Below are 12,967 nucleotides of genomic sequence, written 5' to 3' on the forward strand. Positions count from 1 at the left end.
GACAACGGATTTTGAGTTCTGCTTCGACTTAGTGATTTATTTAAGTTGCTTTGTCACTTAGAGAGAGGATTAGATTGGAATAATAACTATATTTTGGGTTTTGGATTAATTTGGGTTCCAAACTATAAGGGTTTCGGCATCAGAATACAAGTTCTTCAGTTTTGAGGACCGATAGCCTGCCAAGAGTGCAGCTAGTCAAGCCTAAGTGCTTGATAGACTTAGTATTTGGGTTTGGGAGTTCATTAGGTTTCAGAATATTCTAAGTTGGTTTGGAGCGCAATTTGGCATTGATTCTAAGTCCTAATTATACTTAAACATTGCTATAAACTACTCTCACCAGTATTGCATCTTTGAAAGCAAGATAGAGTTAAATAACTGTCTTTATTGACTGTTTCTTTGATTTTACTTAAGACTGCAAGAGTGCTTCTATCGTACTCAAAACAACTGACCTTAACTGTATTTGGTGATTGTGTATTGAGTGGTTAGGTGTTGGTGATTGAGAGTTCATTCCTCATTTGCCTCTCTTAGTCACTTAGCCATTACCAAGCACATCATCAGATCATAGTAATGTTACCCCTTTGTTATTGTTAGGCCCAAGCATCATGTGAAGGAAACCACATGATAAACAGAAGCTACCTCACACTTTGGGTAGTCATCTGAGTTCACTTATTGTGGTTTGCTATGGTATGTCACAAGGCTAGGTATAGCTCAAGGGTAAAATAGTATGTATAAACTTTAGCTCAAAGCTGGGGTCTCCAGCAAAGACAAGCCTCCTTAAATACTGTACATGGTTTGCTATTAATATCAGGTACTAATTGTGCATTTCTCTGTCCTGGGTGCTTATTGTCCTTGAACATCATGACTGTACATAAAAGGTCAATTGTGTGTTTGTCATTGAGCATCAGTTGCATTGAAGAACTATAGCAAAGTCAGTTGTTGTGATGACTTAAGCCTTTCCACAGTCCTAAGTGCTTGTCTTTTGATGCCTTGACTAAGCATGAATAGGGGCTTATAATGAGAAGAAAAAAGAAAAAATCATAATATTATCCCCTCTTTAAGACCATCATCCTGATGGCTTAATTTAGGGATAATTTGTAGTCATGGATTGCATCAGAAGCATTCATGAGCTTCTCATTGATCCATTGATTAGATTCAGAGCCATACCCCTTCCAACTGACCAGATAATCCACCATTGTCATCATACCCCTGCCCTTTGCTCTGATTTTCTGCAGTTTATGGTTTAGGACCTGGTTGATTTCATAGTGTTCCTTGTCATTGATCAGGTCTGGTGGGGGTGGTGGAGGCTTCTGTTGGTTTGAAAAAGCCAGTGTGATATAGGGTGTTAGGAGGGCTTCATTAAACATGTCATGGATCTTCCAGGTCATTGGCAGGCATAGTTTGTATGCACTTGCTCTGACTGGTGTGATGATTTGAAAGGGACTGATGCATTTGTCAGTGAGTTTTCACTTAGGTCGAGGCAAGTGGAGGTTCATTGTGTCCAGCCATACTTTATCATTGGCAAGATAAGTGTGTGTGGGGCATTGGTGTTTGTCGTACTGTGCTTTCATGGAGGTCACCATTTTTTCCAGTGCTGCTTTGGTTTCTTTGTGGATCTTCTCCATTGTCACAGTGAAGTCCATGGAGGCAGGAGTAGTCATCCAATATTGTTCTGTTTGGGTGATGTTCAGGTGTCACCCATGATTGATGAAGAAAAGCATTTTCCCCATCAACAAGTGGACTCGGTTGTTGTGTTGGAAGGCCACCAGGGCCAACCATTTGATCCAATCATCTTGTTGATAATTGATAAATAATTGTAAGTATTTCTCGACTTCCTGGTTGGCACACTCTGTTTGTCTATCAGTTTGCAGATGATATGCAGTGGATGCATTTCGTTTAATATGCAAAAGGCAATACAAGTCATCTAGGAATTTGGAGATGAATTGTGGTATACCATACTTTGCATAAACTTCATCATGCAGGATTTTTGCCCATCCCTCTGAAGTTAGCTCAGTTGAGCATGCAATGGAGATGATTGCCTTCAAGAATCAATTGACAATCATGATGATGGCATTATATCCATTGCAATCTGATAACCCCATGATTATGCCTACCATGACATGAGTCCATGGTGAGAATGGAACTTCGTTTGGATAAAGGGAGGCAGCTCAGAGTTGCATGGATGACTTTTCTCATTGACAGACTTCGCATGCTTTAATGTACTTGGTAATGTCATTACCCATCTTGGGCCACCAATATTCCTATAGTACCAGCTCTTTGGTCTTGGCAATGCTGGAGTGGCTGGCAGTAGTGTGGTCATGGCAGGTCATGATGATCTCATTTTGGAGTCCTTGGTCTCATGGAATGTAGATCCGTCCATCATAGCAGATCATCTCTTCCTCTTTTGTCATTTCTTTCTCATGATTAAGGAAGGGAGCAACCCACTGATCCCATTTATGGCTGTCACATGTGGCACTTTTTATGCATTCATGAATCTCCTCCTCTATTGGCATTATCATGGCCCTGAAGTGCTTGGAGTGTAATATCATTATGCCTTCATTGTCAGCACTTCCCTGGTCATGGTCGGCTCTCCAGCTGAGCAGATCAGCCTTTTTGTTGGCAGTCCCCACCTTGTGATGGAGCATATATTGGTACTGGCTTAGCTCCATAAGCCATCTCTCTTATCAGCAATTGAGTTTCTGCAGTTGCCAGAAATAGTGGAGATTCTGATGGTCGGTCCAAATTTCAAAGATTTCAGCTGCCCCAATCAAGTAGTGTCACCACTCTTTGAGGGTGAGCATGATGACAAGGAGTTTCTTGTCATATATTTCATAGTTTTATTCCATAATGGTGAGCACTTTTGAGAGGAATGCAACCAGTCACCACCTGCTGTCTTGTTCTTGAGAGAGGACCACCCCAATAGCTCCCTCACTTGAGTCAGCTTCAACATGGAATCTCTCCTCTTGGGTCGAGATTGCAAGTATGACATCTTCAGCTAGCTGTCTTTTGAGGTCATCAAAGGCAGTTTGTTGAGAGAGTCCCTAAGCCCAAGAGGTATTGCTGGTTAATTGTGTCATCAGCTGGACTACCTTGCTGTAGTCTTGAACAAAATGCCAGTAAAAATTCATAAACCCAAGGAATAATTGCAATTCCTTTTTTTTTGGTTGGGGTTGGCCACTCTATTACTCCTGCAACCTTAACCGGGTCCATCCAGATGCTCCCCTCTGCAATGATGACTCCCAGGTATTCTGTTTCCAATACTTCAAACTTGCATTTCTCAGCTTTGAGGAATAGTTTGTATTTCCTCATGAGGGCTAGTACTTGTCATACCAATCTCCTATGTTCTGCCTTTGTCTTGGACATGATTAAGATATCATCAAAATAGATAGTGACTCTTCCAGTGGCAATGAGATCCTTGAATATATCATTCATCATCCATTAGAAAGTGGCAGAGGAGTTGGTGAGTCCAAAAAACATGACTGTTGGTTTGAATAGTCCTCAGTTTGTCCAGAACACAGCCTTCCACTCATCCCCTTCTTTGATGCAGACATTGTTATACCCCCATCGGACATTGAGCTTCATATAATATTTCGCTCCTCAGAGTTTGTCCATTAATTCAGAGATAAGTGGTAGGGGATATCAGTTTTTAATAGTCATCTCGTTTAGCTTTTGGTAATCTTGGACCAGGCAGAGTTTGCCATCCTTCTTCTTGACAAAGAAGAATGGTGATGCCATATGGGATTTGGATGGTCAGATCCTCCTGCTGGATAAATTTTTCTCAAGGAACTTGTCAAGTTCCTGTTGTTCATTAATTCCCAGTGGGTAGGTTTTACAATTGAGGTTTGCATTGGCATTTGGAATGAGCTCAATGGCATGATCCCAGGGTTTGGATGTTGGGAGTTCATCAAAGCTCTCCTTTTCGAATAGGTCCCAATAATCTTTGAGCCCACTCGGGTACCATTTCCTTGAACATCCTTGCTTCCTTCTGTTCATTGGCTTTGGTGGCTAGGTTGTTTGCATGATGAACCACCCGAATATGCATCTCCCATTGAAGATCAACCACCAAGATGGTCTCCTCATCCTCCATTTCTTCATCCCATCAGTCATCAGGATCTTCATCAGGCAGTTTGAAGGGGATTTTTCAGCATCGGCATCAGGCAAATGTGATTCACCCAGTCTTCCAATTGATCAATGGGTTATGATGAATAAGCCAGTCATGACCAAGAAAGATCTCCTTGGTTCTGAGATCTGTGACCATGAGGTCAATCCATTCCAAGTGATCTCCAATAGTGAGCCTGATTTCAACAAATTCAGTTATTGAGCCAGCTTGATTCTTGGTTCCATCAGCATTGTAAACTGGAATTGGGGCAGCCATGGCTCAAGTTGGAAGATGGTGCCTGTCAATGAAGGTGTGGTTGATCAAACTTCTGGTGCATCCACTGTCAATGAGAGCTGTTACAGCATGCATCACTTGGTTCATGAGTGTTTTGATCTGGGCCTTGGTGATCAAGTCTTATCCAGGCATCTTGGAGTGCTGGATGAACTTTCATGGCCCCCTGAGCTCATCTAACCACTCCAAGGCTTGACATTGTTCAGCTTTCTTTATCCCTTTGATTATTTGGTCATCAACTTCTTCAGCCTGAGTTCGATGAGCCCAATTCCAGAGTATGGCTGTTACTGCAGTGTTGTCTGCAGCATCCTTGATGGCCCTCCACATCCATTCGGTTTTGAAAGGTTTGAGCCATGTTTTAGGGCTCTCTGCCCCTGTTCAGCCTGAGGGCACTTGAGCTTCTTTATGCAATTCTTTGATGTGCATAGTATAGCTGGGTATATTTGAATGCATGATAGGTACAGTCATAGGAGTTTCTATAGAGGTACTATCAGTCTGACTAGTGGCTGTGGTTTGCACACCATGAGTCCCTTTGGCCAGCCCAGTGGAATTGCTCACTGGCTGGCTTTGCCTTTTACTTCCTCAACCTTTGTTTCAGCACCAAGTTCCTCTTCCTCCTTCTGTAAGTCAGCAATCTGTGCACAGATGTCTTCTCAGGTTTGTTTCTTCTTTGGGCAATCTTTTGCCATGTGCCCCTTCTGTCCACAATTGAAACACTTTCCCTCCTTCTTCATGCAGTCAATGTCCATTGGCTTTTCTGTCCTGATATATGTGATGCCTGTTCCTGTCTTCTGAAAACTATAAGCAGGGGCTGTAGAGGATCCTGGTGATTTCCCAGCAGTTGTCTCCAATGCTTTCTTTGGAGTTAGCAGGGTCGACTTCTTGGTGTAGTCTTGCAATGTCATTGATTCCACTTTCTGTCTTTGTCATTCCTTGTATATCTTGATGATCTGTTCTTTCCATTCATCATAGCCATTGGGCATCAATACTTTGAAGCTGATGGCAGAGATCATTGTGATGTACAAAGGAGAGACTCCTTGCTTGAGGGCCTTGACCATGTGTCCATCATTGATGATATCATCCTGAATTCCAGCAAGCTTCGCAAGGCACTCTAGCTCATCAAAATAGTCTGTGGCCACTTTATCCCCTATCTTGTACTTCTTGATCTTTTGTTTATGGACTTCCTGTACCACCAGATCAATGAACTTGTCATTGAGCATTTGTTTGAACACCAGCCATGAGAGATACCAGTAGTGTCCCCTAGTTGTTGATCAGAAGTTAGAGGAGATGAGAATCCACCAGATTTTGGCTTTCTCTTCAAGGTACGAGACTGCAAAGATGACCTTGTTCATGTTGATGCCCAAGTATCTGATGTATACTTTGAAATATTGTTTACAGTCAACCAAGAAGTGGTTGATGTCATCAGATGCTCCTTTGAAGGGGCAGGGTTTTTGAAGTAAATCAGGCTGGCACTGGAGTACTGCAGCATTGTGAGATAATGTGCCCATTGGGTTGGGCCATTCAGAGAAGGGTGGTCATTGTCACTCATGTGGTGGTCCCAGGAATGAGTGTAGTGAATTGTCATCAGCTATTGGGCTCCCCTTTGGCAGTTCATCCCTCCTAACAATTACCCCATCACACATGGTGAATCCTAGTCATACTGCTTCCAGGTCATCCTGGATAGGTTCCTTCTCTGCTCTGCTCCTGCTTGCCTGATCAGGTGGGGGCTAGGCCCCTAGTAATTGGCTCTCCTTGCCAGTCCATGGGTTTTGAGGGGCTGTCAGCATCTTCCTGGGCTGGGTTTGGGGCTGGGAGAGCCAGGTTGCCATTGAGTGGGAGGATGGGGCAGAGTATGAAAATGTACTCCAAACAGATGGGGCCATGTATATGGCTTGTTTCGGTGTCACTGGTGGTGTTTGTGGCATTGGATGGATTCTTATTGGCATTTGATATGCTGGTGGCCTCTGAATCTGGTCCTCCGGGTGTCTCTGATTGTACTGGGCCATGGCATAGTCTGTTGCCATATGCCTCAGGATCTCTGTCCTTTCATCAGTGGTAGAATTCAAATATAATTGTCCTAATTGTGATGCTACCCAAGTAGTATCATGCTATAAGAAATTTACCTCTCTCAGGTAATACTCCTGGTATTTCTGTGTCCTTGCCTTCTGTATTTCCAGCTCCAGCTCTTCTTTGTCTGTTGATTTAAGTAGTCCATATCTGAGAACTCTGCCAGGGTGAGGCAGGTCACTACTTTCAGTTTCCTCTCTCTCTATTTTCTTGTTGTCCTCTTTCTCCTCAGGGAGGGAATTGACAGGTGAGCCATAAAAACTCTCTGCCTCTCCTGGTTGTATTGTTGTTCTACTGTCCTGGCTGGGTACTCAGTCCAGCAGCTGTAGTATCTGATATATTGTAGATGGCAGCAGGCTGACTACCAATTTTGGAGTCATATCAGTTTTCACCAGTCACTCTCACTGCTTCCACTCTTTCATGATAGAGGCAGACATTCTGTTGGTAGTCATTGTTGATAAGTTGTCCAATGACCCAACTTCTGAGAAATTCTTGGAGTGTGCAGGCAGGAATGTGGGCATTTCCAGGGGTTCGAAGTCTGTAGTGTCCAAGGATGGACTTGTTGCTTCTGAAAGCAGAGTCAGCACTGGGAGTTTGGCAGGAGGGAGGGTACTGGAGAGTCAGAGGACAATGGCTCCTCCTGGTTTGAGTTCTATCTGCCCAGTACTCTGGGGTTCTGCTTCGGGATGTACTGGGTTCTCTAAAAACAGGGGTGGAGGGATCTGCTCATATAGAGGTGAGTACACTGGCAATTTCTGGGCAGAGTCCATACTAGTTTGAGATATTGGCCCTGGCCAGTCAGTCTCTTTCCACTTCTCACTGCTGGCTTCTGTTCTGCTCATCATACTCAGCAGCTTCCCTTCTCTGTGACTCCTCCTCCACATGTCAGTCCTCAGACTCTCCACATACTGGCTGTGGCTCACTGCACTGCCTATGCTCTTCCTGTCAGATGGCATCATCATAGTTGAAGGGGATAGTGAAGTCCCAAGTCAGGAAGTATCAGCATACAGTTTCTTCCCATATCTCTTATTATCTTTATTCATCATCTGGCTGGGCTGCAGGGTTCTGCCCCATCCTGATGCTGGTCCTGGTGGGAGGATGGGTGCTGTTAGACTGGCTGCCAGAAGCTGGGGTGTGGGGTCATCGAGCCATCTGAGGGGCATTGAAAGAGTCCCAGGCATGGGAGGCGGTAGAGGAGGAGGGAGACTGTCAAAAGAAGTCTTCTGAGAGGTCCTTGTCCTCATGGTTGGGGGTGGGGCCTGGTACAATGATTCTGTGTCTTCTTGAGACACTAGGGTCTCAGTCTCCAGGTTGAGGAATGTGCTGTCCTCTCTCTTCTTCTTGACCATTCCTCTGATGTGAGCTGCTAGGCCCAGCTTCTGGGGACTGGTAGGTCATTCATTGGGATTTGGAGATGTCATGGAAGGGGAGGTTGGGGGTCATGTTTCATAGAATGCATTGGATGTTTTGAAATTTTTGATAGTGTTTAATGGCCCAGATGGTAATAGAATGGTGTCTCTGGCACAGCTGGATGATCACTAATAAACTGATCAGTGTTCTGATGATAGAGGAGAGAAGTTCAAAGAACTCATGGTCAAAGTTTGGGTTGTCATTACTAGATAGGGGCATTCAGTTTCTCAGCACAATTGGGCTTGAGAAAGGGAAGTAGGAAGCTTTAAGCTAATTGTTAGGCCCAAGCATCACATGAAGGAAACCACATGATAAACAGAAGCTATCTCGCACTTCAGATAGTCATCTGAGTTCACTTATTGTGGTTTGCTACAGTGTGTCACAAGGCTAGGTATAGCTCGAGGGTAGAATGGTATATATAAACTTTAGCTCAAAGCTGGAGTCTCTAGCAAAGACAAGCCTCCTTAAATACTGTACATGGTTTGCTATTAATATCAGGTACTAATTGTGCATTTCTCTGTCCTGAGTGCTCATTGTCCTTGAATGTTGTGACTATACATAAAAGGTTGATTGTGTCTTTGTTGTTGAATGTCAGTTGCATTGAAGAACTATAGCGAAGTCAGTTGTTGTGATAACTTAAGCCTTCCCACAGTTCTAAGTGCTTGTCTTTTGACATCTTGACTAAGCATGAATAGAGGCTTATAATGAGAAGAAAAAAGGAAAAATTATAATAGTTATCAGCTCCACTCTGATCATGATCAGCTCTCCAGCTAAGGAGGTCAGCTTTCTTGTTTGCCATTCCTGCTTTGTGATGGAGTGTGTACTGATATTGACTGAGTTCCATGACCCATCTGGCTTGGTGATGGTTTAGTTTCTGGAGTTGCAAAAAATACTGAAGGTTCTGATGATCTGTCCAGATCTCAAAGACTTCCATGGCCCCAATTAGGTAATGCTGCCATTCCTCCAAGGTGAGCATAATGGCAAGCAACTCCTTATCATAGATTTCATAGTTTTGTTTGGTGACAGTGAGTGCTTTGGAGAGGAATGCAACTGAGCACCACTTTTTGTCCTGTTTCTGTGAGAGTACTGCTCTGATGGCACTCTCACTGGAGTTGGCTTTGACTTGGAATTTCTCTCTCTGAGTGGGGATAGCAAGTATGACATCCTTAGCTAGTTGTCTTTTTAAGTTGTCAAAGGCAGCTTGTTGGAAGGGGCCCCAAACCCAGAGGGCATTGTCAGTTAACTGCATCATTGGTCAAACGATCTTGCCATAATCTTGGATAAAATATCAGTAAAAGTTTGTGAATCCAAGGAATGACTGCAGTTCCTTTTTCTCGACTGGCTCTGGCCACTCAGTTACTCCTGCCACTTTGATGGAGTCTATTTGAATGCTTCCTTCACTAATAATGACTCCAAGGTACTTGGTCTTGAGTACCTCAAATTCACATTTCTCTGCTTTGAGGAACAATTTGTGCTTCCTCATGAGGGCTAGCACTTGTCATACTAGCTTCCTATGTTCCTCCTTTGTTTTCAACATGATTAAGCTGTCATCAAGATAAATGGTAATCTTCCTGGTGGAGATGAGATCCTTGAAGATGTTGTTCATCATCCACTGGAAGGTTGCTGGGGAGTTGGTGAGCCCAAAGAACATGACTGTGGGCTTGAATAGTCCTTGATTCATCCTGAATGCAGCTTTCCATTCATCTCCCTCTTTGATATAGACATTATTGTAGCCCCACTGGACATTAAGTTTGGTGTAATATTTAGTGCTCCAGAGTTTGTCCATTAGTTCTGAGATTAATGGAAGGGGATAGCAGTTCTTGATCATCATCTTGTTAAGCTTTCAATAATCTTAGTGTTACAATTTTTCCTATTTTCTTTGTTTTTTCCTTGATTTATTCAGAATTGACCCCTATTTCTGCTTAGTCAGAGTGCTCAGACCTGGCACTTAGGATTGTGGGAATGCTTAGTCATCAGCACCACCCCAATTCTGGCTGCTGCTGTGAAGCTGCATAACAGCACAAAGACAGAGAAGCCTCTCTTATCTTTACGCAGCAGTGTGCAGTAGTAACAGCACAACAGCAGAACAATAACTTTTGTAGGTATTTTAGCAATACTGGACAAAATGCTGTACAGTGCAGCAAGGACAATTAGGTAGTTATATTCTTAGAAAGATAAGGATTTAGTATTTAAGTAGTGTAGCTCTTGCTGTAATACTCCAGCTTTGAGCTAAAGTTTATTCTTCACCATCTACTCTTGAGTGACTTGCAATGCCTTGACTACACAACTCTATTAAAACATCAGTGAACTCTGTCAGTATAACCTGAAGTGCAAGGTTCTGAACAGTTTATCACATGTTAATAGTCATGTGGAATTTGGGCTTAACACTTGGACTGGTTGAAGTTTACCATCCTTTTTCTTAATGAAAAAGAATGGCAAGGCCAGCAGAGATTTCAATGGTTGAATCCATCCACTGAACAAATTCTCATCCAGGAACTTGTCAAGCTCTTGTTGTTTGCTGTTGCCAAGAGGATAAGTTTTGCAGTCCAAGTTGGCATTGGCATTTGAGATCAGTTCAATCATATGATCCCATGGCTTCAGTGCTGGTAGCTTGTCAAAACTTTTCTTCTCGAATAGGTCTCTGAAGTCTTATGCCCATTCAGATACCATTTCTTTGAAGGTTCTTTCCTTTTTCTGCTTGTTGGCCTTAGCAGCCAGGTTATTGACATGATGGATGGCTCAAATATGCAATTCATGCTAAAGATCCATGGTGAGAATAGTTTCCTCATCCTCCATCTCCTCATCCCATCAATCTTCTGGGTCTTCATTGGACAAATCAAACAGGATTTTCCAGCAGTGACACCTTGTGAATGTAATTCTCCTGTTCTTTCAGTTGATCAAGGGGTTATAGCATATTAGCCAGTCATGGCTGAGAAAAATTTCCTTGGTCCTGAGATCCATTATAGCTAAGTCAATTCATTCAGAATGATCTCCAATTGTGAGCTGGAGCTTGAGGAATTTGATAATCAAGCTGGCCTGATTTTTGGTCCTATCTGCATTATAAACCAGAATTAGTGCTATCATAGCTCAGATTGGGAGTTTGTGCTTGTCAACAAAAGCACAGTTAATTGAGCTTCCAGTACAGCCACTGTCTATTAGGGCAGTTATAGCATAGGTTAACCAGGATGTAAGGGTCTCAATCTGAGCTTTAGCAAGCAGGTCTTGTCCAGGTGTTTTGGACTGTCAAATGAACTTTCATGGTCTGTGGAGTTTGTCAAGCCATTCCAGGGCTTCACATCATTTGGCCATCTTCATTTCTCCCACCATCTCATCAATAACTTTTTTGGCCTGTGTTTGGTGAACCCAATTTTTAAGTACAGCTTTTGCCACAGCTTTGCTTCTGGCATCCTTGATGGCCCTTTAGGTCCATTCAGTGTCAAATGGCTTAAGCCAAGTAGTGGGGCTCTCTGCTCCTGTTCAGCCTGTAGGTGCTTGAGTTTTTTCTGTTTGCAATTCTTCAATGTGCTTGTTCATAACTCAGGGTATATTCAAATGCATGGATAAAGTAGGCATAGTCATAACTATGGAAATACTATCAGTCTGACTAGTGGCTGTTGGTTGCACACCATGAAGTCCTTTGGCCAGCTCAGTGGAATTGCTCACTGACTGGCCCTGTCTTTTACCTCCTCCATTTTGGTTTCTGCACCAAGCTCCTCTTCTTCCTTCTGTAAGTCAGCAATTTGCACTCTGATATCTTCTCCCATTCTCTTCTTTTTCAGGCAGTCCTTCACCATGTGGCCTTTCTGGCTGCAGTTGAAGCACTTACTCTCCTTTTTTATCTGATCTATGTTTATTGGTTTTCCTGCCCCTGTGTAAGTGGTACCAGTCCTGGTCTTCTGTGCACCATAGGTGGAGGCCATAGAGGGTCCTGATGATTTCCCAGCAGTTGTCTCTGATGGTTTGTTTGGGGTTGGTGGGGTTGACTTCTTCATATAATCTTGCAGCATCATTGATTCCACTTTCTGCCTTTGTTGCTCCTTATACATCTTGATGATCCACTCTTTCCACTCATCATAGCTGTTCAGCATGAGGGCTCTGATGCTGATTGTGGAGATCATTGTGACATACAAGGAGTGGACCCCTCGCTTGAGGGCCTCAACTATCCTCTCATCATTGCCAGTGTCATCCCAAATTCCAGCAAGCTTGGCTAGATGTTCTAGCTCATCAAAGTAATCAGTAGCTGCTTTTTCACCCATCTTGTATTCCTTGATCTTTTGCTTATGTACTTCTTGTACTGCTGGATCAATGAATTTGTTGTGGAGCATTTGTTTAAACACAGGCCATGAGGGGTACCAGTAGTGTCCCTGAGTTGATGATCAGAAGTTTGGGGAAATCAGGATCCACTATGTCTTTGCCTTCTCTTCAAGATAAGAGGTGGCAAAGACTACTTTGTTCATGTTGGTCCCCAAATATCCTATATAGACCTTGAAATATTGTTTGCAGTTGATGAGGAAGCAGTTGATATCATCAGATGCTCTCTTGAATGGGCAGGGTTTCTGCAAAAGATCCAGACAACATTGGAGGACTGCTGCATCATTGGGCAGTGCCCCCATCAGGTCAGGCCACTCTGAGAACAGAGGGCATCTCCATTCCTGTGGGGGTCCTGAGAATGAATGGAGCAAGTTGTCATCCACAACCAGGGTCCCTCATAGTAGTTCTTCTTTTCTGACTATTACCTCATCCTGGATGGTGAACCCAAGTCAGACAGCTTTGGGATGGTCCTGAATTGGCTCTTTTCTGATGCTGCTCCTGCTTGCCTCATCAGGTAGAGACTGTGCTCTCAGGATTTGGCTTTCTCTGCTGGTCCATGGGTTTCGGTAGGCTTTCAGCACTTCCTGGGGTTGTGGCCAGAATCATGACAGCCAGGTTGCCATCAATTGGGATGAGGGGGTGGAGTATGAAAACATGCTTCAGATAGACAGAGCTGTGTATACAGCTCACTTTGGGGTGATGGGTGATGACCATGGCATTGGTTGTATGAGTTCTGGCATCTGGTAAGCCAGCAGTCATCAAATCTGGTCTTTGGGATGTTTCTTGTTATAC

Source organism: Guyanagaster necrorhizus (genome assembly GCF_019112545.1).
Source record: "Guyanagaster necrorhizus MCA 3950 unplaced genomic scaffold BT62scaffold_82, whole genome shotgun sequence".
In the NCBI taxonomy this organism is placed as follows: Eukaryota; Fungi; Basidiomycota; class Agaricomycetes; order Agaricales; family Physalacriaceae; genus Guyanagaster; species Guyanagaster necrorhizus.